The following is a 26,246-nucleotide window of genomic DNA, read 5'->3' as shown; positions in this document are numbered from 1 at the left end:
ACTATACTTGCACTCCTCACTACCTTCAATCTTTTTCCTCCGTGGTGTTGCATTTCTCACTCTCTCATTTTAATCAGATTTCTACTTTGATAACCCCTTTTCCTGGTAGTCTTTCTTGTGCACCCTATATGCATTAGTGTGTGTGCACATGCGAGCGTGCACACACACACACACACACATTTCATTGTTCTCCATTCTCTTTCCTTGCTTTATTTCTTCATACTATTAAGACATTTGGTAGGGTGTGTTGTGTATTTATTTGTTTAATGTCCTTTTCTTCTGATGAAAATAAAAGTTCTCTGAGCAAATGATTTTGATTCTCCTTTTTAGCGTCTTATCCTTAGAGCACAGACAAGTGCTTGATAGGTTTCAGGCTCTAAGCTGTTTGCAGGTGCCATGAGCTATTTCAGGCTGAAAACTTCATAGATTCTTGTCAGTGCTCCAGCCTGGGGAACAGCAGCCTGGTTTACTCTCAGGGGTGGTCTCATCCTTTGAGATTCTTACTTCTTTTCAATGGCTGTACGTGTGTGTGTGTGAGCATATTGTCTGTGAGTGTGTGTGTGCGTGTGTAGGTGTGTATATTAGGTTTAGGGTGCTATTTCCTATAGATATATTTACAATCTATTCAGAAACATGTATCCTTACTTAATAGTCTCTAAAATATGCAAATTTCTTCCATGCTTCCAATCCTTAAATAATGCAAAACATTGGTAAAAGAAGAATCATACTTCACTGTGCATTTTAATACACAGTAGCTGTGTCTACTGCTCCATTTCAATCACTTAAAAGAAAGACTAAGGGAAGCTGAGTTAACAAATGTTTAAAGGATAGAGTTTATGGGGAACCACATTAAGCATGCTGTGTTACAGAAATTGCTAAGGCTAGTTTTCCTAACACTGTATCATTTACTTACGGTAATTGAGGATGGACAGGAATGAGGATAGACTGGAATGGGATAATGATAACATATATTGGTTCCAAGTGACTTGAGAGTTTCAAACAGAATTTTAGATTAGTTCAGTCTCTTTATTACTTCGAGAGGCATTTGGCATTCTTTTCAGTGAAAAGCCTAGAGAAGCAAATAAAATAGTTACAATAGAATATATAAAAATGTACACAATACCATCATCAAACATTTTTCTTTTTACATATTTTTTTACTGCTAGAGGGGCAGTATAATTAATAATATATTCTATTATACATTCTTGGGAAGTAGAGTACACATGGTTTTATTTAGGAGATATTTATAAATATCTTATTTGAAATGTGTAGATATTTTCTTTTCAATTCACTTACAACGATTAAGGTGGTGTTTTTAAAAATTACATTAATTGTATAAGGGATGCTAGAAATATTTTATAGCAAAGAATAATTATTATTTTCTTTAACAGAAATATACAATTATAGAAGAAATGCTTTGCCTTTGGAAACTCTGTTAGACAAAGGACAGAGAGAGCTTAATGGTGTCCTTTGTTGTTGTTTGTAATGTAATCTATTTTTATTTATTTATTTTGCAACAGCTTTGTTGGGATAAATTCACATACCATACAATTTATCCACTTAAAAACTGTATAATTCAATGATTCTTAGTATAGTCACAGAGATGCACAACTATGACCTCAATCAATTTTTTTTTTTTTTTTTTTTTTTGGTAGAGATGGGGTCTCACTCTGCTGTTGCTTAGCCCAGTCTTGAACTGGACTCAAGCAATCCTCTGGTCTCAGCCTTCTGAATAGCTGCGTTTACAGGCACAAGTCACCATATCCAGCACTCAATCAATTTTAAAACAACTTGATCCATCCCCAAAATAAAATCTTTAGTACTAACCTTTTAACAGTCAGTTGGGTTACTCCCAACTACCCTAGTCTTTCCTTAGCAACCAATAATCCACTTTCTGTCTCTGTAGCTTTGCCTTTGTAGACATTTATATACATGGAATCAAGCATTATGTGGGCTTTTATGACATCATTCTTTCACATAGCATGATGCTTTCAAGGTTTTTCCACATTGTACTATGAATCAGTCCTTTGTTTCTTTTTATTGCCAAATAATATTCCATTGTGTTGATGCCAAATAATATTCCATTGTCTATTTACCTGTTCAACATTTGATGGACATTTGGGTTCTTCCCATTTTTCAATTATTATGAAGAATTCTGCTATGAACATTCATGTATAATGTTTTGTGTGGACTATTTTCATTTATCTTCAGTATATAGCAAGGTTTGTGATTGTTGGGTCCTGTGGTAATTCTCTGTGATGCTAAGTATGTTGAGAACATTTTCATGTGCTTGTTGTTCTATTTTATTTCATTTTCACTTGTCTGCATTGCAATATGATTTTCTCTATTACTATTTTGATCTTTTGATCTTTTTGCAATCTTGAAAACCACATACCTAAATTTGTTAGAAGTGTGTATAAATCAAAATGAGTGTGTGCTCATATGTATGGCTATGTATGGTTTATTGCATAGATTAGGTCAGATATATATGACTTGCCTGTATACCATTTTCATTTGTTTTCTAGTTCTTAATTGTTTCCTGATATTATTTTAATGATTTGATTATAGATTTGACAAATTTATCAATAGTATATTTATGTAAACATAAAACAGCTTATCTTTGGATTTTATCTACCTATATATGTTTCTGATAACAAAACAGTAACTAAGAGGGAAGTAATTTTAAAATGATAAAGATAATCCTAAATATTAGAGAATTAGAATTATATTTATTTTAAAAGAGTTGGCTGAATCAACTTAATACTCCCTTTGAGTTATTTTAACTTGATTTTGACAATGAAATTTCACACTGAATGAAAAAATGATTCAAACTAATAGATTCACAAGGGCAGTAACTGCTGCTTTTCTATGTGGTATCTAATTACAGCCAATATCAGGAGCTTGAAGGAGGTATATTAATTTTTAACTAAGGATGCTTTTAATGACTCTATGTTGTCATTTTCCAAAGAGAATATGTGAGGTAGTTCAGGCTGTTAGAAACAAATATATTTCTCAAATATATACATATTTGAGGTTTGATTTTTGCCATTTAAATGGATATGTTAACAAAGTTATAATGAGAGAATTTCATTAATCAGTTTTGATTCATTTAATTCACACCTTTAAAACATTTTCTGAGGGGTTCAATACAAGGACTATTTTCATATGTTAGTTTTTGTGTTAATTTTATTTGTTTAATCTTTTAGCAATGAGGGTCAACTCCTGTGTCTTCCACTATATTATGGGACATATGTCCCAGGCTTCAGAATTCTCTCAGACATCTCACTCATTAACCAAAAAGGGAAATACCACAAAGAAAATTTTACAGCAGAAACTGAAATTGTAATAAATTTCTCCCCCGACTCCCAGTGTAACTGACAAGTTTTGTGCCAGGGGTCCTTTAGCAACACGAAATTTGACTTGATTTCTTTCACTGCTGGCCTGCAGAGGCTGCCAAAACTGTGTACAGTTCTCAGACTCTTGATGACTAGCACAGCTGCAATCCTGTGTCATAGGCCCCCAAATCAAGAAATTAAAACTGTAGGCTTATGAAGGCTATCTCTAATGTTTCATTTATTCATACAGTATGGTGGCTGTTCTTGGTAAGAGGTTAAAAAATACACATAGTTTAGAGTGCACACTCTCTATATCCAACCTGAACTTTTCTGCTACGTGATTTACCAAGATTAATTTGTTTCTCAGTTATTTCAAGTAAGAGACAATTTCTGCACAGCGACTATTTGCCATGACTGATACTCACTTACAGTTACTCCTCTTTGTATCGCTTTTCTTTTATCAGAGAATGGGGGAAGTGTACCCATGGGACTGAAACATCTTTGATTTTGTGAGGCTGATCATTGATGGGCAACAATTCTCCATGGGTTGCTTGAGTTTCTGCATGTCTTTTGAAGATGCCTTGAAGACTTTTGCTCTGAACTTTTTTTTTTTTTTTTTGCAAGGAGATTGATATAACAAATAGTTTCAGAAGACAGAGATAGTGTCTCCTTCTGGAGCAGAAGGCTAAATTTTCCCCTAGCCAAGATAGTAAAGACAATATTTTTCTCTGGGTAAAAGATTGGGCAGATATGCTAGCAGACCATTTCAAAAATTAGGGTTTCTGAACCTTAGGGTTCTTTAGCAGTTACATGGACCTAGAGAATGTGTACACCCATTTGGACTACTCCTCATTATCCCCGTGAAACTTAGAGGGTGAAGGATCACAATGCAAACATGAAATCAATGCTGCCTGCTGTGCTGTGAATAGTAAAGTCCTATGCTTCTGATCCAGGAGTCTCATCTCTTATGCCAGCATCTAAATGACTGTGGCAAATGAATTTGTTAGCTTGCAAGTAGGATAAAATCTCCTGTCTTTCACAGTTCTTGAAAATCATGTGAACCTTGAGGCTTTGTGCTGTCCTTCTCCAAAGGGATTCTGTGGGAGAATTAAACCCTATTGCCCCAATGCACTTATTATATGTCATGAACTCTCTTTTCTCCTATGCTTGTGGTATGGTGGTATGTGAAACTGGAAAACTGAGAAAACAGCCAATCAAATAATCTCCTACTGAGTTAATTTTCTCGTGGAATCCAGTTTGAGAAGGTCATGTATTACCAAAGGTAAATGTTTAGCTTCACAGCTTCTCTGACACATTGGCACTATAAACATCCTTTGCAAGTATAAGATTAGGAATAGAACTTCAGATGGTAATAAGAAATATAAAAAATTCCCCCTTTGCGAAAGAGCATATATGTTATTTACTGTCAATATCAGTGGTCTGAGTAAGCAATTCTCATGAGATCTCGACTCCCTGACCGTTTGACTTTGGCAAATGCAATATGGAGAGACAATGCTTGGAGTTAGTTTAACTCCTACCTGACCTGGTGGGAGGGTGCCCAGGTGAGGAAACTGAGCAAACTGGCTTTTTGTTTGCAGACACAATTATAAGGACTCTTGGGGACCACCATGTGTCCTCGCCCTTTCCCCTGCCTGTTAAGGAAGAATAAACAACACCAGTATCACTGCAGAAGCTAAGGGAATTCAAAGCAGCCTCAAGAAGCTGAGAAACTGACATTTCTAAGCAGAAAAATAATCCTATATTCCCTGTGGTAGACAGTAATGTCTATAAAATGGACCTCTCCCACCATACCGTAAATCAAGTATTAGCTGCTAACTCACAGTTCGTTGTGGATTTGAAAAACGTTTCCTCACCCGAGTATGAGAAAAAAAGAAAAGCAACTAGGTATACAATTTTTTCACTTGCCTTTACATTACTTTGATAATATACAGTGAAGTTCTACTCACACAAAATAATTTCATCCTTAATGAGTTGGTTTGGACACCTTTGCAGGATCTGTAGTGTAAGTCTTTAGATTTACAAGTGACAAAGATGTTAGGCCTTTGAAGAAAAGGATGAGAGTATAGCTTATAAAGCAGAGAATTAATAACCTTTGGCTTCTCATGCTTTGCCTGAAAGCCATTTGCTCTTTTCTTCTGAAGATCCTAATAAGCAGAGAAAAGATGCCTCATGCAAAACCTGCTCTTTCAGCGTCTGTCCATTTTTATTCTTCTGGCTCTTTGCTTTGTTTCTCACTCTTTTTGCTGGAGCCTTTTCTGGTTTTCAAGATCCCCTTCAGGATGACCTGCTTCTTCTTGTCCAAGTCTTAGGCTTCCAGATTTCTAGGAAATCTATTTGCTCTCTGTATTTCTTTGCCAGCCTAAATCTTTGATACTCCTTAGTACAGACTATAGATACTGATTCATAAAATGTTTTGACTTTACTGTTTGCTTTTTGAATTTATTAGCATACCTCTTTCTTTGCCTTTGGCTACTGCCAATGGCTGGCCTAATGCTATTTAATCATTTTAGGAATTCTATGGCTTTTAAAATCTTACATGTTTTCCTACTTACACTTTTCAAAAAATAGCTTAAAATTGAAAACTGAAAATTAAGCTTGAGCTTTGGCAGCTCTTCTATAAAATTTCTAGATGCTTCCTTGCTAGATGAATTTTGATATACTATTGCAGTCATAAATCACGAGGTTTTAGTAAAATATACATACTTTTAAAAGAGGAAACATTATGTAATAGATATTACATATTCTGTGTTGTGATTCACTTTATTATTTAAATATAGAGAAGAAAAAATATCTCAAGGACTTCTTGAAAATATTTTAAGGATTCTTTTATATACTTGGTCTCCTGTTTTAGAGATGTTCAGAAGTTAAAATGATTTCTGACAATTCTATAAAGAGATTGAAAAATTTATTCAAAAATGAAAGTTTTAAGGTATTACAATAATTAATGAAACAGAGAAAGGATAGGAATATAAGACACGAATGATAATTTTTTAACATTTTTAAAATTTTAAGTTCCAAGATATTTGTGCAGGATGTGCAGGTTTGTTACCTAGGTGAACTTGAGCCATTGTTGTTTGCTGCATCTATCAACACATCACCTAGGTATTAAGTCTCACATGCTATTTATCCCAATGCACTCCCTCCCCCAACCCCGTGACAGGCCCCAGTGTATGATGTCCCCCTCCCTGTGTCCATGTGTTCTCATTGTTCAGCTCCCACTTATAAGTGAGAACATGTGGTATTTGGTTCTCTGTTCTTGTATTAGTTTGCTGAGGATGATGGCTTCCAGCTCCATCCATGTCCCTGCAAAGGACATGATTTCGTTCCTTTCTGTGGCTGCATAGTAGTGAATGATAATTTTTTAAAAGGCCTATGGAATGTCAAAGAGACATAAGGACTTTTGCAGATGTTATTTAATCATGCAGAGCCAATAATAGAACACATTCGGCTACAGTGAAAATATATTGACAGTTTGAAATTGTCCAGAATTTTACGTAGTTTACCAAAGCAGCCAAATCTTTGAAGGTGTCAATGACAACACAGGTAATATACATACAAAGGATATCTTTTTGGGTTTTCTGTAAACTATTCAGCTGTGACTATAATGCTGCTACACTATAATCCCAAAAATGATGTCCAAGAACAACAGATTCGGTAATATCACCACTGGGAGACAGGGAATAATAATTAAGAAGCCTTTGTCCTGAGATTCTGAGACACAGGAACTCATGATGTATCAGTCAGTGAGGCTATACAACAAATTTGACCATACCTTATGATATAAGGGTTTCAGGCGCAGGCAGTGGTAGGAGAAGAAGAAAGTGAGAACTAACAATTAGATTGTTCTTGTCACATTTATAATCTGATTTGACTCAGCATTTAGCATTAGTTGGAATTTACCATCAACTGCTTGTTAAAGATAGAGAATGCACAGAAAAGAAATGTTTCAATGAAAAGGATAACAGTAAAAAGATATTTGGGCTTAATTGATTGCCATGTTACAAAATATAAACCAAATGCGTGAAGGTGACAAGGAAATGGATTATTAGAAAATTAGAAAAAAAGTAGATCTAGTAGAAGAAATAGTTATGAGAATTTTATGAGTAAAAGTGGTCATTAGTGATAACTCTGAGGTACTGAACTTCTGGGAACAGAAGTTACAGAAATGACTGGCTAGACAAGTCTCCATAATTACTAATTTTGCAGACTAGACCATGTTAAAGGCCAATTGTAGTTTTCCTTATTCATTTTTTTCATTTTTGTTTAATTGGTTACTTGGACAATGTTTTACTGATAAAAATGAGTGTTTTATGTTTTAAATATATTGCTCCATTAAAAAGTATCTCCATCTTCAACAGAAATGTTTTGACCTTACATTATTTCTGAAAAAATTATACCTTGGCAAAATCAAAACTTAAAAATCAAGCCAAAGCATATGGCATTTTTACAGATTTTCATAATACTTTACAGAGTATAAATCTAGATAAAGAATGGGTTCTTAATTGAAATTATAATACACTTATTGGGAATAGACCTTTGGATGGTAATAAGAAATATAAATGTATTTCTTTTATTTATAAATATATTTCTTTTATTGATGAGTCCAAATTACCTAAGGATTCTGACACCAAAGACTTTTATTACAATTGTATTGTTTTAGATTTTTAGTTTATAGGAGTTATCCTCAAAAAACTTGGAAGAAATACACTGAACCATTAAACTCACCCCTGAGAATAAAAAAAAAAAGATATTATGATGCTTTTCTAAGAGTGTGACTCAAGTCCAGGGAAAATGATTTGTTTCTGTTTCTGTTCACTTAATATTCTGAAAGTAATGAATATGATCTTAACTTTATTCTTTCTATTTGGTAGTTATCCAAAGACAATTTTACAAATTATCCCTTTCTGAAAGCTTAATTTTAACTTCCTACTTATGTTTTGGTTAATTTGTAGCAAACTCAGTTGAAACAAATAAGTATTTCAGATAGACCTTGATGCAACAGCCAGTGAACAGTGTGGGTATCAGACCATAACATGAAAACTAATGTGGATATATGCTGCCCTTCTAATGCCTTGTTTTTCTCTTTCAGTAATTGTCCTATTTGGGAGAATATGGTTCTTAAAAGGCAAAGAGCAGGAAAATTTTTTAGATGAAACCACTTACAAACTCTGCCTAAAGTGTTTGAGACAACTACACTCAGATACAGAAGGCACAGAAGTAGGCCTAACTGCTTGACTGGAAGGGTGTATAATCCATGTCACCCACCTAAACTTACTGGATCTCAAAGTCTTCGTCTGCCAAGTAATTTACTCATGGTATTATTCTTTTTGCTAATTAAGAGGGTACATATGAATAAATAGCCTTTGACAGAAGTATGACATTCAGAATAAAGGAGATATTATTTTGAATTAACAAAAATTTATCTTATTTTCTTCTCCATCAAAAAACTCTCACAAATAATGTATTAAGTTGGCTAGAATCTTTAACTTAGGCAAATAAATTTTTTTTAAGGAAAACATGAGCAGTAGGAATGCTGATGCTTACATAGAAAAGTTTACATAACATACTTCATAAAATATTTTGTGTTTTCTTCATGTTTTCGTAATCACTTATTAGACTGTAACGTCCCTGAGAGTAGAAGATATTCCTTCAGTGATGTGTCTTCATATAGCATTTTGGGAAGTTTGCATGGAATTGCCTAAATATAGCACAAACTCAAGGCATTATAGTGCTGTTAAGAAATCAATAATATCAATGAACTTTATTATGAAAAAATTATGTAGGCTAAATGGGCATATATTTATGCCTCCTCAGATTGACAGTAGCAGAAATCTACTTAAATTGCATTAGACAAAACACATAAATATCTTAAAGACTTCTGTCACAACCTGAAAAGCAAGATGGTTTGTTGACCTGATGAGGGACTGGGACAAGGAACTGGAAGTCCTAGAATAAGTAAGGCAAGTATTTTCTTCTGGGGCTTTCTTTCAGAGGCTGTATGATCTCCTATGTTTGATTCTCTGTGTGTCTATAGGCCAATTTCCTTTGCTTTTCTGTATAAAGGAAAAATGTGACCTCTTCATAGGTGTCAAGTTTACATGTTTTCAGTTAGAGTTGACAGTAGGAGATAAGCAGTGTTTAGGACTCAAATTCATATTTGGAGATAAGAACCTCATTTGCCTCAAATGTCCTCCATAAGTACACACAGCTGAGGCTAAGATAATTGGAGATAAATCAGCATCACTTGACTGTATGGTCCCAGCTCCACAGATGTGAGAGCAGTTCTATGTGTCTGTGGCTCATGTGCTGGACATTCACCTTAAATTGTGTTTAATATAATCAGTCAGAATGATTTTAGAGAAAATGCTGGTTTGTTTGAGAACTTTTTTTAAAAAATCACTTTATAGGAGACATCAGCAAAATGGTGGATAGGACTTCCAGCACTCACCCCCTCATAGAAACACAACAATCTGAATAACTATCTATGCACAAAAATACTTTCACATGAACTAAGAAGTCCAGGTGAGCTATTACAGCACCTGGATGGAGAACAGAAATAAGATGCATTGAAGAGATTAGGAAAGATAGCATCACATTACCTATGTCACCTCTCCCCTAAGCCCAGGCAGTATAGAATGGAGACAGACAGAGACAGATACCCTTTGTGTGGGAAAAGAAGATTAAAGTGAGCACCTAACTTTGCTGTGGACTCCAGCACCAGACCTGCCCCAGTGAACCCTGGTACCAGGCCAGCCCCAGAGGCCTCAGTTCTAGTGAATTCAGGATCCAGGCTTGCCCTGGCAGATCCGGGCTGCATACTTTCTTCTAGTAGTTTTTGAATCTTACATTTTCACATCTTATGTTTAAGTTTTTAATCCATTTTGTGTTGATTTTTGAGATAAAGGTCTTGCATCCGATGGATGCTGCCCAGAGACCACAGCATATAAAATCGTGCATTGAGGCCCATGAGAAGGACATGGAGCTCTCATTTGCCATGCAGCGCAGCAAGGAAATCATGTGTGGGATCTGCATGGAGGTGATTTATGAGAAAGTCAACCCCTGAGAGCACCGCTTCGGGATCCTCTCCAACTGCAGCCACACCTACTGTCTCAGGTGCATTCACAAGTGGAGGAGTGCTAAGCAATTTGAGAGCAAGATCATAAAGTCCTGCCCAGAATGCCGGATCACATCTAACTTTGTCATTCCAAGTGAGTACTGGGGGGAGGAGAAAGAAGAGAAGCAGAAACTCATTGGGAAATACAAACAGGCAATGAGCAACAAGGCATGCAGGTATTTTGATGAAGGACATGGGAGCTTCCCATTTGGAGGGAGCTGTTTTTACAAGCATGTGTACCCTGATGGCCATAGAGAGGAATCACAGAGACAGAAAGTGGGAACATCAAGCAGATACCCGGCCCAATGAAGGAACCACTTCTGGGAACTCATTGACGAAAGAGAGAACAGCAGCCCCTTTGACAACGATGAAGAAGAGGTTGTCACATTTGAGCTGGGCAAATTTTTGCTTATGCTTTTAGCTGCAAGTGGGGATGATGAACTAAGACTCTGAAGATGAGTGGGACTTGTTTCATGAGGAGTTGGAAGATTTTTACGACTTGGATCTATAGCAACCCTGCATGGCTGTGAACTGGTCTGCTGACCCCAGACAGCAGCTGTTCCCTGTGGTGGTGTGGCAGTGCCTGTGTTCTCTCCTAGGCAGGCCTATCAACTCCAGGTGCGGGCATAAGAATTTTTACCCAGGGCCTGTCTTTTCAACCCCTCACCTTTCCCCGAGGAGTGTGTTGTTTTCCCTGTTGAAAAAAGTTAGAAAAATAAATCTTAAAGTCAGTTTTCTGAAAGAAAAAAAGAAAAGAAAAGAAAAGAAAAGAAAAAGGGAACTAGAAAAATAAAAAAACAAAACAGAACAAAAAATAAATAAAAAAGAAAAATGGAACTTGGCAAACAATACCAATCCAAAAAAAAATCACAATCAATTATGAAATTTTAGAGGTTTCCTTAGAGTCAGGAAGATGATGAGATTGTGCTTATAGTTAAAAACTATGAAGTCCTTACTAGAGCCAAGAAAATATATGAGAGGTAAGAATTGGAAAGAAAACAATGACAATATGCCTATTTGAAGACATGCTTATCTATGTAGAACTTAAAAGAGCATCTATGGACAAATTATTAAAAGGGATTTTTAGGCACCAATAATAATAATAAAAAAGCAAACAAAATAAAAATTCCAGTCTCAATGGAACAAAACCAATGTTACCTCTTATTTTTAATTAAAGAGGGGCAGCCTGTAATCCCAGCACTTTGGGAGGCTGAGGTGGGTGGATCATGAGGTCAGGAGATCGAGACCATCCTGGCTAACACGGTGAAACCCCATCTCTACTGAAAATACAAAAAGTTAGCCGGGCATGGTGGCAGGCGCCTGTAGTCCCAGCTACTCGGGAGGCTGAGGCAGGAGAACCGTGTCAACCCAGGAGGTGAGGCCTGCAGTGAGCGGAGATCACGCCATTGCACTCCAGCTGGGCAACAAAGTGGTGGGAGACTCCGTCTCACCCCCCCAAAAAAAAGGGGGGGGCAAAACCATTCTGGAGAAAAATTATAAAACATTGAAAATATATATATAAAAAAAGGACCAGTGTGTGTATGTATATGTAGAGAGAGTGCTGATGAATTAAATTACAATAACAGAGTGATGATACTTCCTCAAAATTATCTACAAATTCAATTCAATCCCAATTAAAATTCCAACAGAGGCTGGGCGCTGTGACTCACACCTGTAATCCCAGCACTTTGGGAAGCCGAGGCGGGTGGATCATGAGGTCAGGAGATTGAGACCATCTTGGCCAACATGATGAAACCCCGTCTCTACTAAAATACAAAAAAATTAGCTGGGTGTGGTGGTGTGTACCTGTAATCCCAGCTACTTGGGAGGCTGAGGCAGGGGAATTGCTTGAACCTGGGAGGTGGAGGTTGCAGTGAGCTGAGATCACACCACTGCACTTCAGTCTGGTGACAGAGCAAGACTCTGTCTCAAAAAAAAAAAAAAAAAAAAAAAAAGAAAAGAAAAAAAAAGAAAGAAAGAAAATCCAACAGGAATTTTTAAGGAAGCTGACATCTAACTTTATATGAAAGAGTGAAGAAAGAAAGAACCAAGAAGAGTCAACACAATTTTGAATAATGAGGTGGAAGGAGTTGCTCTACTAGAGGCCAAGAATTAGCTTAAAGCTGCAATGATTAAGATAATATATTCTCAATGCAGGAAAAGACAAATTCACCATTGGGAACAGTATGGAATATTATGAATATATGTAAATCAAGCAGCATTGTTATCTGTGTATGACTGGATTATTCCATAAATAATGCTGGAACAATTTATTCAAATGGAAGAAAAATTACTCTGGTTCATATTATACAGAAAAAATAATTGTAGGAACAGTAAAGACTTAAATGTTGATATCGTTTGGCTGTGTCCCCACCCAAATCTCAGCTTGAATTGTAACTCCTAAAATTCTCATGTGTCATGGGAAGGACCCTGAGGGAGGTAATTGAATCATAGGGGTGGGTCTTTCCCGTATTGTTCTCGTGATAGTAAGTCTCATGAGATCTGATGGTTTTATAAAGGAGAGTTCCCCTGCACACGCTCTCTTGCCTGTCACCATGTAAAGCTTTGCTCCTCCTTCACCTTCTGACATGATTGTGAGGCCTCCCCAGCCAAGTGGAACTGAGTCCATTAAACCTCTTTTTCTTCATAAATTACCCAGTCTTGGGTATGTCTTTATTAGCAGCATGAGAACGGATGAATACAAATGTGAAAATAGAACATTAAAACCTTTAAAGGGGTGTGACTAATTTTTAAAAATAAGAAAGGAACATACTGTTAAGGAGAAGATGGCTATAAAATTAATAACTAGGGGGTAGTGAATAAAATTTAAAACTGTGGGGGAGGGCAAAGCAAGATGGCAGAATGGAAGCCTACACCATTTATTTACCAACTGGAACATCACATTTTGACAACTATCTGCACACAGAAAGATGCTATCAGTAGAGTCAAAAATCAAGTGAGCAACCACAACATCTTGCTTTAACTTCATATCCTTAAAAGAGGCATTGAGGAGGGCAGGAGAGACAGTTTTGAATTACTGATGTCACCCCTCCCCCATACCCTTGCAGCAACTGTGCAGCACAGAAAGAGAATCTGTGCATTTTGCGGAGGCAGAGCCCAGCCTCTGGGGATCTTTATATTATAAACTCAGTGCTTCCCTGTCACAGAGGAGAATAATGCCATGCTGGGCTCAGTCAGCACCCACACATGGAGGGAGCATTAAGATGAGCTCTAGTCAGAGAGGAATTTTTAGTCCCAGCATTCGGAACTTGATTTCTTGGCAAGCCTTGCCACTATGGGCTAAAGAACTCTGGGGTCCAAAGTAAACTTGAAAGGCAGTGTAGGACACAAACATGCAATTCCTAGGCAACTCCTAGTGTTAGGCTCGGCTCAGAGCCAGTTGACTAGGGTGGCATGTGACCTAGGGAGTTACCAGCTGGGGGCAGCTAGGGGAGTGCTTGTGCCGTCCCTCCCACAACCCAAGGCAGTACAGCGCACAGAAATGAAAGTGACTCCTTCCCACTGCTTAAAAAGAGGAGAGCAAAGAGTAAAGAGGACTTTGTCTTACATCTTGGATATCAGCAGAGCCACAGTTGGATAGGGCACCAGGCAGAGTGGTAAGGCCCTAGCTTCCAGACTACACTTCTATACACATGCTGGCCCACTGCCTTGAAGGGAAGGAACCAGTTCTAACAGGAGTCATCACCTGCTGACTGAAGAGCTCCTTGGTCCTGAAAAACCAGCAGTAATTCCCAGGGAGTACACTGTGGGCCTTGGGCTCTTACATATGCTGGGTATAGGGTGACCCAGCACAATCCCAGTTGTGCTGGGTATGGTGAAGGACTCTTTCTGTTGGAGAAACGTAGAAGGAAAAGTAAAGGGGACTTTTTCGTGCACATTTGGTACCAGCTTGACCACAGTAAGGCAGAGAAATTAACAGGCTTTTGGGGTCCCTGAGTCCAGGACCAGTCTCTTGGATAGGATTTCCAGACCTTCCCTGGGCCAAAGAGCAGCGCAGTGCCCTGAAGGGTTAGTCCCAGGTTTGGCAGCATTCACCACAAGCTGATGGAAGAGTCCATGGGCTTTAAGTGAACATCCATGGTGGTCTGGCAGAATTCACTGTGGACTGGAGGTGGTGGGGGCCACAGGAAGAGGCTTTTCTGCTCCTCTGCCTATGGAAAGCGGAGGGAAGAGCAGAAAGGACTTTGTATTGTGGTTTGAGTGCCAGGTTAGCCACACTAGAATAGAACATCGGGTAAATTGTTCATGTTTTTTACTCCAGTCTCTGGCTCCCAGACAGCATCTCTGGATACTCCCAGCTTCTGGGGGAGCTTGCCGCCCTGAAGGAAAGGGCCTTGGACAAGGTTTAGTGTTGTGCTGTCTTCAGGTCTGACCTAGCACAGTCCCAGTCGTGGCAGCCTCAAGGGTGCTTGCATCACCACATCCCCAGTTCCAGGCGGCTCAGCACACAGAGAGACAGACTCTGTTTGGGAGAAAGTAAGATAAAATAACAAGTGTCACTCTCTGGTAATCCAAAGAATTCTTCTGGATCTTATCCAGGACCATCAAGGTGGTGTCTCTATGAGTCTAGAAAACAATTGAATTCATGAAGAGTGAGAGTAGGGGGATGACCAGCAGAGGCAGGGAAGGGGAGTACAGGGGAGGTGGGGGAGATGTGGGTGGTTAATAAGTACAAAAATAAAATAGTTAGAAAGAATAAATAAGACCTAGTATTTGATAGCACAAAGATGTGACTATATTTAATAATAATTTAATTCTACATTTTAAAATGGCTAAACAAGTACAATGAGATTGTTTTTAACACAAGGAAAAATGTTTGAGGGGATGAACACCCAATTTTCCAGGTTGTGATTATTATGCATTGCATGTTTATACCAAAATGTCTCATCTACCCCATAAACATATGCACCTACTATGTACCCACAAAGATTAAAAACTTCAAAACAGTAAAAAATTTTAAATTGCACAAAATCAAAAGTAAGAACACATACCACAGACTAGAAGACATTTTTAGTGTCTATAATTGACACTATTCATAAAATTTTCCCTTAAAAACAAAATCGTCACAAATCACCTAGCAAAAGACAACTTAGGAGAATAATAGGTATATTGATATAAATACGAAGTTTTTTAGAGGAATTTCCAAATTGTTAATACCTATTTCTGGTAGGCTAAATAAAGGCCCCCTCCAAAGCTGTTTGCATCTAATTCCTGGAACCTATAACTATTATCTTACATGGTAGAAGGGACTCTATAAAAGTAAGTAATGAAATGGGAAGATGATCTGGGATCATCTGAGTGGGTACAATGTAATCACTAGGCCCCCATATAAGAGGGATGCAGAGGATAAGAAAGTAGTTGGGTTTGTGATGATGAAAGCTAGAGTTTGGAGGAATGTGAAGAAGGGGTTGTGAGCCAAGGTATGCAGGCAAACTCTAGAAGCTGAAAAGGCAAAGTTGTCCTGGTTTCCAGAAGGAATGCAGCCTAGCTAACAAATTTTAGACTTTTGACCTCTATAAGTGTGAGGAAACAAAGTTGTATTATTGTTTTAAGACACTAACTTCATGGTAACTTATTATAATAGTTAGAGAAACTAATGCAGTAATTTTCCCTCTATTATAATCAGGGAAATAAAAATTAAAATCAACAAACTATTTTATACACACACACACACACACACACACACACACACACATATATATATTAGTTGCACAAATAATTACAAATCTGGGAATAGCATGTGTAGTTGAAGATGTAGACAAATGAGAATTTCTGTACATTCTGATGAACTCTAAGTATACATAGAGTCTAAAATTGGTATGGCCATTTTGAAGAGAAAACACCCCAAATAACCTAAACATTATTTTACTAAGTACATACCACAGAGAAATTCACTCAAGTTCAGAAGGAGGTGTGATAAAAGCATTCATTGTAGAGTCGTTTGTAGGAAAAATTGAGAACAATCAGAATGTTTATCAATAGTAGAACAAATAAACAGCAACGTGTTTGTAAAATGGGAAATGATAGCCATTCATACAAATGAACTAGAGCTACACTTACCAACAAGATAAAACGAGTTGCAAGAAAGTTTCAACATGCTTCTATTTAGATTATTATTTTTATTACCATATAAGCACTATATATTTCCTGTAGATACATGAACATTCAGTAAACAAATAAAATATTCATGAAAATAATAAATGAGAGAACTATGATAGTAGCTACTTCAGAGAAAGAGAGAAATGGATCAGAGTAATACTCAGAGGGTTCACCTCTGTGTTTTATATCTTAAAAATAAGCTGAAGTACAGATACTGAAATCTTAAAATTTAATAAAACTGGATATTTAGTAAACATATGTGTGCTATGTTATTCTCTACTATTGTATACATATTTAAATTGTTTTATAATTTGAAAACAAAGCAAAACAAATTTTTTTTCAGTAACCCAAAATTCAAAAGTTTTCTGTAAAAAATATGTTCCTTGATTTGTTCTAGGACACCAATCTTAAAAATGACAAAGGAGAGGATTTTTTTCATTATCTTAAAAATAGCATAATGTCCTTGCCGAAATCGTAATGAAACTTCCACATCCTAAGATTTTTGAGTCAAGAACTTTATATGAGTGGTATAAGATATTGGAGCTGATTTGCAAATAATGCAAGATACGGGTGAAAAATGCTTCAGATTGTTAACTTAAGGCCAGCATTGTGGGTCTGACTTTGCCAGACCAAATTGTTTGACACTAGTTAAATCTCAAACAATTCTCTCTAGTGCTAAGACTCAATGACCCGAGGCTCCTTTCTAAGATGCAAGAGAGATCATAGGAAAGGTATGATGTATCTGTCAAAAGAAATAGAAACAACTATTTTTAGAAACGTGGTTTGTAGCTATTCCACTAGATTTGTCCAGAAATGTATTTCTGCTTCCTTCTAGTCGTGGAGCACTTAAAATTTATTTTTTGAAGTATCTGGAAATAATTTTAGAGCCTCTCTAGTACTAAGATTCAGGCAAAAATAATAAAATAGGGAAAATCCTTTTATTTTGTAGTGAATATTTTGTCAGCAGATTAAAAATTTACTAAAATATCCTGTCTTACTGGAAGATAAACTGTTTGACTTGAGGTTCAATTTAAGGATTTTTCCTTATAATGGAGCTATGTCAATTTAGAAAATGATGTTGCTATTTAAAATGCCATTCCATAACCCTCTTTAATTAAAGTGGCAATATACCATCAATCTGCTCCCATTAATTCAATTTTAACCATTAGAATCTAAGCTGTATGATATACAGGTTTTGTTTTGTTTTGTTTTTAGAAAGTGTGCATAGACTCCTTAGAGATTTGAGGAGGGAGCTTAAAATTCAGTGCTTTAGAAGTGGTAGCTTTGATGGAAGCTAAGGAAAAACAAAAACAAAGGAGAAAGACTGAGAGGCGGAGAACAGACAGGAGCCGACAAAAAGAGAGAAATAAGCAGAAAGCTGAGGATCAGCTGTTAGATGTGAATGTCAAGAATTTGTGTTAATGAAATGATAACCCTAAGTAATTAAATGCTTCTGGTTTAGGTCCTGGTGGGGGTTGGGGCATATCTTACTGAGCCCATAAAAATCCATTCTGTGTCTGGGAGGCGATTGTATTTCCTATATTCACTTCAGTCTAATTTCCTGTGAATTTCAGATCATTTCTTATTTCCAGTTATAACACTGTTCACATTATTGATTTGGCAGATTCAAATGATGAATGCCAAGAGAAGCAGAACAAGATGGAAAAGACTGGAGTAGCTCAAAAAAAATTCAATGATACACATTCCAAAAGGTACATTTTGCAGATGCAAGAATGAGAAAGCCAATTAAATGGCTGTGGGGAGAAGGGCATTGTGTATAGTAAGGACACAACTGGCAATTTCATAATCATCTAATAACAAGAAACAAATTAAGTTTTACCTCAGAAGCACTAGAACTAACCAAAAACTGAAAATCTGGAAAGAAGGATACTTTCTTCATGCTTCAGGAGTTTCAAAGTTTCTTTCATTTTTGCTTGTCTCTACTTGTGTGATTTATTTTCCTCTCCTTGACCACCTTTGCCTGTTTTCTCATTCTACTCATGAAACAGTAAGCTTGACATAATCTAGTTTAGATCAGAAACTGGTGGATCTTTTCTACGTCTCTTTCGTAAATGATAAAAGACTTTTTTTTTTTTTTTTTTACAGCTCAGTTCATCTTTTTGAGCCAAGATGAACCAGACACCATCATTATCAATGTCATCATCATCATCATCACCATAATCACTACTAACATTGAGTGCTTACTACCTGCCATGCACTATTCTAAACGTTTTATGTGTATTGACTCATTTAAGGTTTACAGTTCTTTGTGCTAGGCATTATGTTATTACTTCTGTTTTGTAGACATGAAAACTAGTTTAGTTTAGGGCATGGTTTAGTGAGTTGTAGAAATTCACAACTGGGGCTGGCAGCGGTGGCTCACACCTGTAATCCCACACTTTGGAAGGCTGAGGTGGGCGGATCACTTGAGGTCAGAAGTGAGCAGAGATCACATCCCACTACACTTCAGCTTGGGTAGCAGAGTGAGACTCTGTCTCAAAATAAATAAATAAATAATTAAATTAAATAAAAAATTCACAACTGAATATCAATTTTTTTTGTTGAAATTTCTTTTCTTTAAGAATGCTGAATATAGACACCCTTTTTAGGGTTTCTGCTGAAAGGTTCACTGTTAGCCCAATGGGGTTACCTTTGTAGATGATCTGTCTCTTCTTTCTAGCTGCCTTTAACATTTTTTTATTTCATTTCAACCTTGGAGAATCTGATGACTTACGACTTCAGCAAAGTTTCAGAATACAAAGCCAATGTACAAAAAACAGTAGCATTCCTATACACCAATGAGTTCCAAGCTGAGCGCCAAATCAGTAATGCAATCCCATTTAAAATAAGTCACAGAAAGATGAAATACCTAGGAATACAGCTAACCAGGGAGGTGAAAGTTCTCTATAGCAAATTACAAAACACTGCTCACAGAAATCAGAGATGACACGAATGAAAAAAACATTTTATGTTCACGGATTGGAGAAACAATATTGTTAAAATGGTCGTACTGTCCAAAGCAATTTATAGATCCAATGCTATTCCTATCACACTGCCAATGACATTTTTCACAGAATTAGAAAAACGCTATTTAAAAATCATATGGAGCCAAAAAGAGCCCAAATAGCCAAGGCAATCCTAAGCAAAAAGAACAAAGCTGGAGGTATCACATTCCTGACTTCAAATTGTATTACAAGGCTACAGTAACCAAAACAGCATGGTACTGGTACACAGACAGACATATAGAAAAACAGAAAAGAATAAAGAGTCCAGAAATAAAGCCACACGCCTACCAACATCTGATCTTTGACAAAGTCAACAAAAACAAGCAATGGGGAAAAAATTCCCTATTCAATATATGGTGCTAGGGGTAGCAATGTGTGGAAGATTGAAACTGGACCTCTTCCTTACACCATATACAAAAATCAATTCAAGATGGATATAAGACTTAAATATAAAATCTTAAACTATAAAAACCCTTTAAGATAACCTAGGAAATACCATTCTGGGCATAGGCCCTGGCAAAGATTTCATGATGAAGATTCAAAAAGCAATTGCAACAAAACAAAAAATTGATAAATGGGACTAACAAATTCTGCACTGTAAAAGAAACCATTAACAGAGTAAACAGACACCCTACAGTATGGGAGTAAATATTTGCAAATGAATGCATCCAACAAAGGTCTAATATCCAGGAACTATAAGGAACGTAAACAAATTAATAAGTGAAAAACAATTCCATGAAAAAGTGGGCAAAGGACAAGAACAGGCAGTTTTCAAAAGAAGACATATATATGGCCAAATGCTCTACATCACTAATTATTAAAGAAATGGAAATCAAAATCCCAGTGAGATACCATCTCACACCAGTCAGAATGGCTATTATTTAAAAAGTCAAAAACAACAGATGCTGGTGAGGTTGCAGCCATAAAGGGAGTGCTTATATACTGCTGGTGAGAATGTAATTTAGTTCAGTCATTGTGGGAATGTAAATTAGCTCAGTCATTAGTTCAGTCACTGATCACACAAGATTACTGTGGTGATTTCTCAAAGAACTTAAAACAATTAATACTCTACCCAGCAATCCCATTATTGGGTATATACCCAAAGGAATATAAATCGTTCTACCATAAAGACACATGAATATGCATGTTCATTCAGCACCCTTCACAACAGCAAAGACTATATTAAATGCCAATTACTGGTAGGCTGGATAAAAACATTGTGGTACATATACATCATGGTATATTACACAGCCCTAAAAAAGAATGAAATCATGTCCCTTTCTGCAACATGGATGGAGCTGGAGGCAATTATCCGAAGCAAACTAACACAGGATCAGAAAACCAAATACTGCATGTCCTCATTTATAAATAGGAGCTAAACAATGAGAATGTATAAACACAAAAAAGGGAACAACAGACACCAGGACCTACTTAAAGTTGGAGAGTGGAAGGGGGTTGAAGACTGAAAAAGTGCTTATCTGATACTATGGTTATTATCTGAATGATGAAATGATCTGTACACCAAAACCCTGTGACAGGCAATTTATATAACAAGCCTGCACATGTATGCCTGAACCTCAAATAAAAGTTAAAAAAAGAGAAAACAGTACATCATAAATGATTCATAAATGAAAAAAGACCACTGATCACAGATCGCCATAACAAATATAATAGTGATACAAACATTTTAAATATGAGGATTACCAACGTGTAACTCAGAGTCATGAAGTGAGCATATACTTCTGGGAAAATCATGCCAATGGACTTGCTTAATGCAGGTTTGCCACAAACCTTCAATTTGTAAAACCAGAACAAAACAGCACGGTATCTCCAAGTGGCAATGAAGTGGAAAAAAAAAAAAGAAATTCACAGCTACTTTGTGCAGAGCTCATATTTGAATCCCAGAGGTAGCTGTTGGAGCCCAGGCACTTCCTTTCTATATTATACTATGTTATAAGTAAGTGATTTGTGCAACCTTATTTCATTCAGCAAGGAATAAGGCTAGGGGTAAATAATTCCCTGCTCATTCAATAGGGGGAGTGACTAGAGATTTCCTTAAATGTGGGTATAAACGAGACAAGCACTGACTAGACTAATACCTTTTAATTGAAAGACAAATTTCACATTTAAAGAGGTCAAATTTCTATGGCAGGTCTGGCCAAATACCCAGAGACCACAGCGCAGTATCACCTTAATGGAGTCAGCCAAGGTTATCGTAGTGTTTTAGATTTAATTAGACTGAAGTACAGAAACTGGGACACCAAATTACAGACCTACCATGGGCCATGAAAAGTCAAATTATAATCAGAAGGGTGTCTGAAGAACAAAGAAAATCAGCTGAATGGATCAAATCAATACTTGAATCATTCTGTTTCACCTTATGAATCAATCTCCCCATGGAAAAATACCTACAACATCAATTGAACATACAGTTGTTGGGATACTTTCCCCCGGAATAGTTTCTAAATTAGCTCTGCCACTGCTTTGCTTTGACACCTCTTTTTCAGTTTCTAAATTTGTCTGTTCTTTAAATTGCTTCCACTCTGTCCTTAGGTGTATTTAATGACATTAATTATCAACCATATTTTGCTCAAGCCTGAAATTCATCTTGTCTCCTTAATATAGCTTTGCTTACTTTTTATATTATATGTTATGTATTGATTTCATAGTTTAACTCGCAGAGGACAATTCATTTTACTTACATATATGTTTTGAGGTTACTTCACTGTGTATCCTCAAAGTATTACCTGAGGTGAATCTGTGGAGAATATAGTGGAGAAAGATACAAATTTCAGTGCCAGATATACCTAGGTTTTGAATTTGGGGTTGCCAATCTTGTGGAAACTCACAAAATAACTCTGTGCCCCAGTTTTTGGAACTAAAATCTAGGCAAAATAATAGTACATGTATAGGAAGCTGTTAAAGGGATTTAAATAAATCTGCATAGTGCCTGGTACCTAATAAGAATAAGCATTCAATAAGTGATACATATTATTATCATCATCAACATTCTCTTTAACAAGATCATTTCATTAAATGAACCACTTACATATGAAACTGATTCAATAACACACTCTGGGTACACCATCTAAGGGGGTCAAAAGATCTGAAAATCTTCTCCTGACGGAAGTTGGGACGGATGCCTTGATGAAGGCAAAGCTAATTTGATTGTCATAATGTATATGTGTTTGTTCTTTTGTGTATGTGTGTTTTAGTTACTTGCAGGTATCTCTCCTTTAATAGATGTGAGGGCCTGACCAATTGTCTCTTGCTATATAACAAACCATCTCCAAACTTAGCAGTGACAAATAAAAACAAATTATTTCTCATGATACAGCTGTGATCACTCATAAGGCTGCAATCAGCTGGGAGTTTGGCTAAGGCTACAGTGTCCAAGACTACCTCTTATCCTCCAGGGTGTCTTGCTACATGACCTCTCTTCATTCAGTGACGAGCTCAGGTTCTTTACACCATGGACCCTGGCTTCCAAGAGAATAAGCTTCAATGTGCTAACCCTCCAATTGCACCATGCTTGCCACTAATATTTTGGCTAAATCAAGTAACATGACCAAGCTGAGATTTTGTGTGAGAGGAGACTATACAAGAACGTGAATACTGGGAGCTGTGGTTCATTAGAAGCTGTCAGTGTAACAATCTAGCACAGGCAGTGCTTGTTTAAATTAATTTACTATCTGACTGGGTACGGTGGTTCTTGCCTGTAATCCCAGCACTTTGGAAGGCCAAGGCAGGCGGGTCACTTGAGGTCAGGAGATCGAGATAAGCCTGGCCAGTGTGGCAAAACCCTATCTCTATTTAAAATACAAAAAATCAGCCAGTCGTGGTGGTGTACACCTGTAATTCTACGTGGGAGACTGAGACAGGAGAATCACTTGAATCTGGGAGGTGGAGGTTGCAGTGAGCTGAGATCGTGCCACTGCACTCTAGCCTGGGTGACAGAGTGAGACTCCCTCTCAAAAATAAATAAATAAATAACTAAATAAAAATAAAAATAAAAAAATTAGTTTATATTCGGTGACTGCATTGAACTTAACATGCAAATGTCATTAGACATTGTCTGTGGAGGCTTAATTCAGTTTAGTTTGAAGAACTTTCTGTTGGTTTGAATTGCCCACCAGTAGTACAGATAACCTTGAATAAATAAGATTCTAACAATGAAATCCTCCACTGTGCCTGGATCACCAGTTGTCAAAATGTTATATAGATGTTTAGTAGCTTGTTTGGACATTGAAGTAGATGAAGACTTTAGTCCTTTTCAACTTTTAAAGTCTATGACTATTTATTGAATATTTCTAATGTTGGAATCACTCTACTGTAGGTGATGCAAAAGTGTATTTTTGAAGCCACCAAATTTGTACTAAAATACCAACTCTACCATACCTCTTCATATGGAAAATGGAAATAATAATATGCATGTTGCAGTCTTGCTGCATCAAATAGCATAATGTATACAAAGTAATGAACAAAAATGTAAATGCTCAATAATTGTGAAAAATAAGCTTAAGGGCATATAGTCCAATTAGGAAAAATTTTTAAAAGCTTCTAACAATTACTTAGCATTTGGACTTAAAATATTCTCTGAGTTAATTAGCAATATTGCAGGGTTGAGACAAAGGAAATAAAGAAGACATTCATTGAGCAGTACCTGAAGTGACAATATTAAAATGACCTCATTTTGTTAGAATATAACGACTTTGGTGCTGATAGTAAAGTCCAAATACCCATGTAGGACTTTTTCCTCTTACATTTTTTAATACAATTTCCTGAGAAGTAAAATAAAAATTCTTCCTGTTTCGAAGTATTTACTGAGAGGTCCAATTTTTATATCTTGTTACCTGTCCAATGCATATTATTAGATAGAAAAGGATTCACATATATTCTTGACAAGGAAAGAATACAGATAAATAAACATAACAAAAAACCAACCATAGGCTTGTAGTGACCCTTTTTCCCTGCATATTTCTCTCTCTTTAGTAGTCCATAAAAGGTGGACTTTAAAGGTAGTTTTCTGTTATCTCCTCAATAGCCTAAGTATATTTTTAGAGATGCTGATGGAGAAAGGACACTACCGTGTCAACTGGGCCTGTGTAGCAGTCATCCGGGCAATGCATAGTAAGACTGATGAAGGAGCTATTGCTTTAGAAGATTGGTACTACAGAGGAAGATATTGTAGAAGCACTAAGTACAGCTTAGTTCAAACAGCTTAAAGGATTTCATGTTTGATGCCTATTCCCTTCTCTAATGTATCCAGGGAATCACTGCAAAGGTGATTGAAATGTGTTTTGGAATAAAACTCTCTTTTGCATGACTTTTCCTTTTTCAGAAAACTTTGATTTATTTAACCTTTGTTTTCAGAAAAGTGAATCTTTGTTCCGCATTTCCTAGGTGATGGATTTTTCTCTTACATGAATCTGTACCACTGGGCTGCATTAGTCACACTGCATTATGTTGCACTAAATCAAGTAACACAATGTGACTATTAATGTTGTGATGTGTAAGAACATGTCTCACTCGGGACTGACAAAAATGTAATTTTCAGACAACAGCTGTCTCTGCATTTATTCAATAAAACTTTTCACCTTGGAAACTGTTGTCTGCCATCTAAGCATTTTCATTGGCAATTTTGAGATATATTTTAAAGCCTATTTTTTCTCTAGTGTCATTAAATATTCATGATACTGCTAAAGCTTTCAATAATGAAATCAATTTTGAAGATGATTACAGCAAATACCTACCACCTTGGTATTTAGATGAATCAGAACAAATACAGCCAGAAAGTTCCAGAACAGACTTTTCCAATGGATTGACGATGATGATGAATCACTGGGCCTTAGTGTTGATCTTCCAGTTGACTGTTGTCACCACAACGTTTCCTTCTCTAGTGTGATGTATGGGAGTCAGAGGAGCAGTGTTCACAGACTTGTTATCTCTCTTCCTCTTCAAAACTGCTTTTAGTAAACTTCTTCTGCCTCTCTGTTTAGTAAATTTACAGCCATTGATCATGAGACTTGAGGAAAATAAAGGATGGTTTACCCGTCAAGAAAATGTTGTATGCAAGAATTAATTCTTACCTTCTGTTGGAAATAAATCTATTTATTCTAGGGCAAGAGATTGATCTTTGGTTTCTGTTAGGAAAGAATCAATATTACTGTTTTGTTGTTGGCCTACTAATGTACAAAATATAATGGTGTTCTGTGTGCTTTTTAGCTGTTTAATCGTTCCATGAATTTTCTCTCCTTCTTATAAGAGCAAACAATGCTTACTTCTATACTTGCTTGGATGATGTTTTCCTCATGATCATTAGGCTGCTTAACCCTGCATATCACAAATAAAAATGTTCAGGTTTTTAAATGAATATCAACCATGAAAATCAGAACAAAAAGGAATACGAAACCAGATACTCCAGAATCTTTCTTCCTTTTATTATTTCACTTCTTTTTTCTTCCACAATCTCTCCTGCTCCATCCTTATATCTAACAACATTGCTTTATTTTTATCAAAATAAAATATGCACGTACTAAAAATGAATCAAGTATTTCGACGGGCTTACAAGGAAAAGCGTTAGTTCGTAGTATCACTACTTCCAGTTACTAGTTGCATTCACCTGAAGCACTGTGAGCTATAGTCTAAGCA

General features: G+C 36.5%; 1 long non-coding RNA gene and 1 pseudogene across 1 annotated transcript; one reads left to right on the top strand and one right to left on the bottom strand.

The window, feature by feature from the left end:
* Positions 1 to 898: 898 nt before the first annotated feature.
* Positions 899 to 25,381, bottom strand: LOC123567698 (uncharacterized). The gene is made up of 3 exons (XR_006690803.2): positions 25,345 to 25,381; positions 14,368 to 14,630; positions 899 to 1,069 (listed from the first exon to the last, which is right to left on the bottom strand). It is a non-coding gene; the product is annotated as an uncharacterized lncRNA (long non-coding RNA).
* LOC102129706 (E3 ubiquitin-protein ligase makorin-1 pseudogene) lies at positions 10,254 to 11,212 on the top strand (annotated as a pseudogene).
* Positions 25,382 to 26,246: the final 865 nt, after the last annotated feature.

The sequence above is a fragment of the Macaca fascicularis genome, chromosome 11 (genome assembly GCF_037993035.2).
Source record: "Macaca fascicularis isolate 582-1 chromosome 11, T2T-MFA8v1.1".
Taxonomy (NCBI): Eukaryota; Metazoa; Chordata; class Mammalia; order Primates; family Cercopithecidae; genus Macaca; species Macaca fascicularis.
The sequence above is the reverse complement of the archived record's forward strand: the minus strand, read 5'-3'. Positions and strand labels throughout refer to the sequence as shown.